Source organism: Pinus tabuliformis, chromosome J (assembly GCF_031772625.1).
Source record: "Pinus tabuliformis cultivar Carrire ecotype Pingquan chromosome J, CPIR1, whole genome shotgun sequence".
NCBI classification, from domain to species: domain Eukaryota; kingdom Viridiplantae; phylum Streptophyta; class Pinopsida; order Pinales; family Pinaceae; genus Pinus; species Pinus tabuliformis.
The window spans coordinates 1,235,640,743-1,235,648,086 of NC_142295.1; the positions used below are offsets into that span (position 1 = coordinate 1,235,640,743).

General features: G+C 32.7%; 1 pseudogene; it reads left to right on the top strand.

The window, feature by feature from the left end:
• LOC149231632 (uncharacterized) overlaps nt 1-5,783 on the top strand; it is an 89,425-nt pseudogene extending 83,642 nt beyond the window's left edge.
• The last annotated feature ends 1,561 nt before the right edge of the window (nt 5,784-7,344 follow it).

Below are 7,344 nucleotides of genomic sequence, written 5' to 3' on the forward strand. Positions count from 1 at the left end.
GCTCTATGCATGTGGTTGGAAGGATCCAACCGCACCCACGAACCTTCTTACATGCAATTATGACCGAAATTCCTATTCTATGCCAATGGTTGCAAGATCTATGCTGCTTTTTCATGCTAGCATCCAAACCACCACCCAGAACTTCCCAAAACCTTCCAGAATTAGATCTAGGATATCAACAAGTTTAACCAATGAATGTTAAGGCTAAATCTAGCTTGAAACATACCAGTCACATAATAGACATTTCGTCAAACACATGATAAGCATAGTAGCTACAGGTCATGAATGCATATATGATCATAAAATTTTGAACTTCATTATAGAATCATCAAGAAGTTTCAATTCCCTCTCAAGTAGTTGCAATAACACTTATTAACCCATGCATTGGTCAACCACTCAATAACTTCTCAAATCATGAACAAACACTATAGTGATAGTACATCATGGTATATAACCAGCATATAAATAGAGTAGAATCCATGAAAGAACTACCATAAGATCAACATAATAACCAATACGTGTACTCATAGATCATAATAAGAAAATAACTCATATTAACATATGAAAATGTCAACCAAGTCAGGGACTTCCACATACCAACCGACCATAGATTAGGCTAAACCAAATCCCTCTTTCAGTCAATCACCCCTGTGCCATATTCCAAACATGCATTGGGATCGTATAGGTTAAAACAAAATAGAACCAACCAGGGATTCTAGAGGCCAAACCACCTCAAACGTCAACCATAGTGATTTCACCTAAATTAGTCCAGAAATCACTAACATCAAACTAGATTGGTATCTCCCCAAGTTGTCGAGGGCTCCAAGGACTCCTATCTCAACCCATAGCCTCTAGGGATCCTAAGCTATTACATGGATCCAGAGAACTACCATCTCAACCCATATCCTCTAGGGAACCAAACTTTTACCAGGGCTCCAGATATTTTATCCCAACCCACTTCCACTAGGGAAACTAAGAACCAATCAAAAATACAAATAAAGAACCCACTAGATCATGTCTATCCAGGAAATAGAAAGGCAAGGCTGAAACCAATGTCAATATAGGAAAATATTCATGCCAATGAAATCACATAACCATGTAACCACATGCATGTACCACTCATCCAAATATCAACAAGAAAATCACACATGCAACCTATTACCTACAATGAACCCTTGTTATAGCTACTGATCTAATCCTCTTTGCAACTTCCCACAAATTCCTTCATTCCTTGCTTTCTTTATCCAATTCTAAGTGAATGCTAGGATGCTCCAAGAATTATCTAAGTGTGTAAGAGTGTATGAGAGAATGAATTAGAGATGAATAGAAAATTTTCAAAAGCCACCAACTATTTCTCTGATGCCTTTTAATCATTGATGTCTAGTCTCTTCCTTTCCTCTTTCCTGTTTTCTTTATTTTCCTTCATTTTCTTTCTAATTTCCATTGCATGAATATTTATGTCTATTCATCTCCCTTTTCTCCTATTTTCCTTTATTTCTCATAATTAGATGCCAATTATTGCCTCTTTTCCTTTACCAATGCCATTGTTAATTTCCATAGCCATTACTAAACTACAAGTGATGTCAACTGCAATGTTTACCCACCATTCTACTTGGAATACGTGTCCCATGACCTTGGTCTTATTTTATTTACATGGAAAATCAACCAGGGACTGTTACAAAAATTGAACCATCTGATCTGAGGGAGTGTCAGTTGTCACGTTTGGAAATGGAGTGATATCTATGTAACCATCAGTAAATGAATTTTTTCCCATGTATATTAGTTGATTACTATTGGTTTTTTCCAAACAATGAGAAATACACTATTACATGAAAGGGTTGTTTAAGATGCGTATTTGATACGAAATTACTATTTGTCTTAAAATTATTATTTTGCCTCAACTTTACTATAAATTATTATTTTATTTTTTTAATGAAAATTGGCTCGCTTTCCCTTTTCATAGCCCCGTGAATCTACTTGACTTAGTCTTTTTTATTAAAACTATAAATAAAAACCAAACATTGGTGGGATAACAGTGCTGCAGTCATTAGGTTTCAATCTTGATCGACTCTGTGTACATGGTGCAATGGATCTCAAAATTCAAATGTAACCTAAAATTCAACTCCATAACATTTGGTGGGCCACTTTTGGATTGCATCCAAGGTTAGAAGAATGGTGTTTAGCAACTGGGAATTTTTTTTAAAACTGGATGATCTTCACCATTCCATTAATGCCCAAAGATGTATCAAAGAGGAGTTTGGATTCCAAAAGATTTATCAAAGTGGATTTTGGCTTAATGTGAATTGGAAGAAGAATACAAAAGTGGCTCCCATTAAGGAGAAATTCACAAAGCTAAAAGAATGCAAGTTTATCTTTTGGGGTTTTAAATTTTTCAAGAAAGGGTAGCAACATAATAAGGTCTAAATGCTCGGAAGAGAGCTTGGATTGTGGCCACTTCATGGTTTCGACCCCATAACGCTCGGAAGGTAATTTTCACATTCTCTATTTTTTTTATCTTTTCTGGTATACATGGTTTTAGATATTGCATTTGATTTTTTTGAAACATTCACGATAAGGGTTTTCAATATTTTCTTTTGGGTTTTGAACGATAAACTTACCAGATGACCAGGTCATGTTACTTCAACTCCAGGCCTACAATGGACACAATTTTTGTCTAGCCAACTATTGGACCCCCTTTTTCCGTCTTGCTGGTTTTCATTTAATATGTTGAATGGTTTTACAAAACCTTATTTGGACTATTATTACTATAAATTTTGGGTCTTAAAACCCTATTGTGAAAACTAAGAAGGGTCTCATCTCTATGAACCCTTTATTCTTTTCTACACTAATTATTATTGCTAAGATTGGTTATCATAGTTTAAAGGATTTTAACCTAGTAAATCCCTTCTTTCATTTTCCTTTGAATTTATAACATTTAATGTAATTCAATATTCTATCTATATGTTTCTTCTATAGGGTTTCTAGGATCTCGACTACTCAGAATAAATCTTCCTGGTAAGATTTACTTTCAATTTTCTCAAACTCTAGAATTAATATATAATTCTAGTTAACTTGTTATCGGTGTAACAAATCTCAATCTATTAATCCGTTCTAGTCTAGTTTTAGGGATTATAGCTTCACATGAATAATTTTTTCCCATCTAACCATAATATTTCAATAGGTCGTTCCAGCTAAGACCAAATGGAAACCCTAAGGTAGTTTTTTTAACACATCTGGATTATTCCAAAATCTATTTACATCTTGCATGGAGGTCTAGCTCTCATTTCAGCTATAAATATCTCAAGCCTTTATCACACAAGACATTTTCCATTTTATTTGCTTCTTATTCTTATATGCATATCCATTTTTCTTTAATTCATTCTTGCTTTGACCTTTTCTTCTTTGGCCTAGGTTTTATAACAACATCCATGGCCTTCAAATGAGAGATTCTTACAACTATCAAAGAATACATCTAGTCAATGTTATATAGATATGTGTGTGTGTGTGTGTCTGTTGATTAACTCCAGAATGTGACTTGTGAAGAATTGGGGACATATCTGTGATTCACTAATTTGAAATTATTTAGGGCATTTTCACTAGCGAAAAGGTTCTCAATTTTTTTGAAGATTGCACGGACCCTGTCGATTGCACCCAAGTAAGGTCTTCTTCACTAATTGCATTCATAAGATTGCTCTTGAATTCTGCTTCAATCATTGTTGATTCCAAAATATTCATATACATAGTCTAAAGGTTATGAATACAATGACCTTTTTCCATATATCATTTAAGTAACCAAAGATTATTTTTTTAAATCATCTTCCCTCATTTAGTTGTTAACAATTTTCATCATATCCTTTCATGTGACCAAAGATTTTATAGCATCCTCCTTCACTCAGCTGTAAGGAATCTTATCATGTAAACTAATATTTCATAGCATCCTTCTCTATTAATCCTCCCTCACTCAGTTAGGTATTAACTTTTCAGTTTAAGTGTCATGACTAGGTTTATGAGAAAAGACTTCATCGCATATTCCATTTCTTAAGAATTAAAATTAAAATTTAAGTGTTGAGTTGGGTTTTGGATTATGATGGTTGGAATTTGAGCCTACCTTATCACAAGATAATATGGACAACTGTAGCTATATTATTCTTTTGTTTGATATATGAGGTATTTCCACTTAAACTAGTATTTGTTTCTCATGTCTAAGGAGTTTTTTTTATTAAACAAGATATATTTCTTACTAAATGCTAGAAATGAGGACATGCCTGCTAGTATTAATTTTTTGTGAGTACAAAATGTTTTTTTTCTCGAGTTTTTAGAGAGGAAAGAAAATATTTTATTTAATAAAAGAAAATAAAATAGAATATTTTATAAAAGTATGAGCTTTTCCTAATTCATTTAATAACAAATATTGTAATTATTGGATATCTAAAAATAGGGTTTATACCTCTACTACCAGACTAAGCGTTATAGTTCACAGTGACCATAGATATCACAAACCTTCACGTTTTTGAGATTGTGCACTTCTTTGTGCATTATGTTAAACTTATAATATTTTTAGAATTACGCTTGTTTAAGTGGTTTATGATAGATTCTCTCAATATTTAGATGTATACAATTTGATTGCATAATTTTTTAGATGCTTTTCTATAGAGAGAGAGAGGTGTTTTAATATTTGGAGATGCAATTAATTTGTAAAATGATAAGAATTTAAATACAAATTGTCTTAATATTCACACACAAACAACTTCATAACACCTCCTAAATAATTGAAAGTCAAGTAAAAAGACATAATCAACTCTATTCATAATTGGAGAGGTGCTAGATGTTATAGAGTCCCTCTCTCTACATGGTTTTTTTTTTTCTTATAGAAGATCTTGATGGATTCATGTTGTTTGATACTTTGAGATTTGTTTTGTCTATAGCTAAAATATATTAGTTCTTGGGTTTTAATATATTACCTAATCTGATTCAAGTATTTATCCCGAACAATTTCTACAGAGTTTCTTGCAAAACAACACATTAAAACTTCTAGATGACCTCATGCCATGCCCGAGGATGCCTATGTTGGAATGAAGAATTAAACCACATAATTAACAACCCTCAAAATGCCTCATATTTGATTCTACAAACGTGTAATTCTATTACTCTAAAAACTACAATATATGACAACTTCACCATTTCTGAAAACATTCCTATTGGTGGTAGTTGTAGGAACAACAAACAAGCCAAGAGAGTAATAGACCATCATGTCTCTGCTAAGAATGAAACAGTCATCTTTGTAACTCTAGGAAATGAAGCATTCAACCATTCTACCTTTAAGCCAACATTTCTTCCATCTTAAAAATCCATTTACTATGGAGGAGAAAACATGAAGTTAACCAGTCTCCTCTTTATCGGAATTTAGCACAGTCGAGCTGCATTGGCCCACTATAAATCCTCTTCCTTTCTAGAAATCTAATGTAGCACCCAATCATCTATCTGGAACAACAACTTTCAACCTTAAATACATTTAAGTTGTTCAAGTCTAATAATCCTATTCTATATTTTCCTAGCTTAAGGACAAACCAAAGTTCATTATTTGGGACCAACCAACCACAATTGTCAAGAGAAATGGCATTTGCACTTTTTTTTATGCTAATTTCTCTTTGATTGGATTCGATTGGATTGGATAGATAGAAAATTTCCCAAGAAGTGAAGGACGTGAATTTATAACTTATGAAGATTCCTCTAAGAATGATCACATGCTTGAAGTGGTCACAAAGTTAATTTCTTTTGTTTAGATTTGAGTTCTAGCTATCTTTGTGAAATAACTTTCTCTTTACATCATAGTTATCAAATTTGGTCAAACTACTAAAAAAAATTAGAATTTTTTTTGTTTAAATTTGTGTTCCAACTGTCATTATGAAAGACTTTACTTCACAACATAGTGACCAAATTTGGCCAAATTGATTGAAAAATGTCAGTTTGTTAGATTTACTGAAATTGGTAAAAAAGATTTCGAAAATTTGGTAGAATTATGAGTAAATTTGATGAGGGATCTCAATATAGATGAGGCCTAGGCTGGAACATCATGTGGACTTGGTTTCTCATTGTACTCACAAGATCATTTTCACTATGTTACATCATAAAATAGTTATTAGGGAGGTCTTTTTTATACTTTTTCAGATTCCCTATTGTGATGAGAAAAATTCTATACCCCTTTTTCTAGTTTATCCTCTCGTTTTAAAAGGAAATGCACAAATCTTGGATCTACTTATCCTTATTCTCTACTTACAAAAGGATCCTACCCTAATAAGTAATGAGAGAATACTAGTTTCTCATATCCTAATGGTAGAATATAGGTTGAAATAGGAGGGGAAAATCTAAGGCTAGCCTTATTGATTTGTCTGGCCACCCAAATAACTAGATATGAAATTTTCATAACATAGATCAGAGGATAATTTTACCTTGAGCTATGTTAATTCCTCCTCCTCCTTTATCCATTATGATAAGGACAAGAGTGACATCCTAATCAAATCTATGAAATTGTTATCTTTACTATTTCATTTTTCTTAAGAAACACATATTTTTTCATTCCTCTGCTAGTAGGAATGTGTGTCATGAACCTTTATTGCTTCACAAATAAACAAATGAGTGAAGTAGTGGAATATGTCCCACATTAGATGGTTAGCATAGTTTTGCATTTAATTTAGGTGACAACCAATGGGTTTATGTGAATCATACATAAAATCAATAAAAAATTGAGTAGCACCATTACCTTTCTTAGAATGCTGGAAATTGACGCCATAGGGGAAAAAAATAAATTATAGGCTCATTAGGCTTCAAAAATGTTTCTTTATCCATCATGATCTAAGTTCATAATTCACATAGGAATTGATCCAAATTTTGTTGTTTCAATAGTGCCTAAGGCCTGAATAACCTTCTCCTTAGTCCATGTTGAGAACCTTCTTATTGCATGATTAATCAAGGTTCGAAGTTCTCTATTTCATTCCCTTTCCTAGATACCGTAAGCTAATTACCCAATCAAGAACTTGATTAACTTCCTCTTTGACATATATGAACAAATAGGTCTTCATATTTCCTTATCTATGATAGGTTTCTCCTGATTTCCAAATATGGCTTATAGTTATTCCCACTTAGATAGTCAATAATGAGTTTTTAGTTACCTTTGAATATAATATGTTTGAAGGGAAGTCATATGCTTTCTTTAATCCCACATACTCATGCTAACAATTATGCTTTATTTCTCTTTTGGCCTAGGAATTAGAATATGATACCTACTATTTTACCCTCATGGTTTCTAAATACCTCTCTTGGAGTAGTTGGTCCTTGGTTTCATTT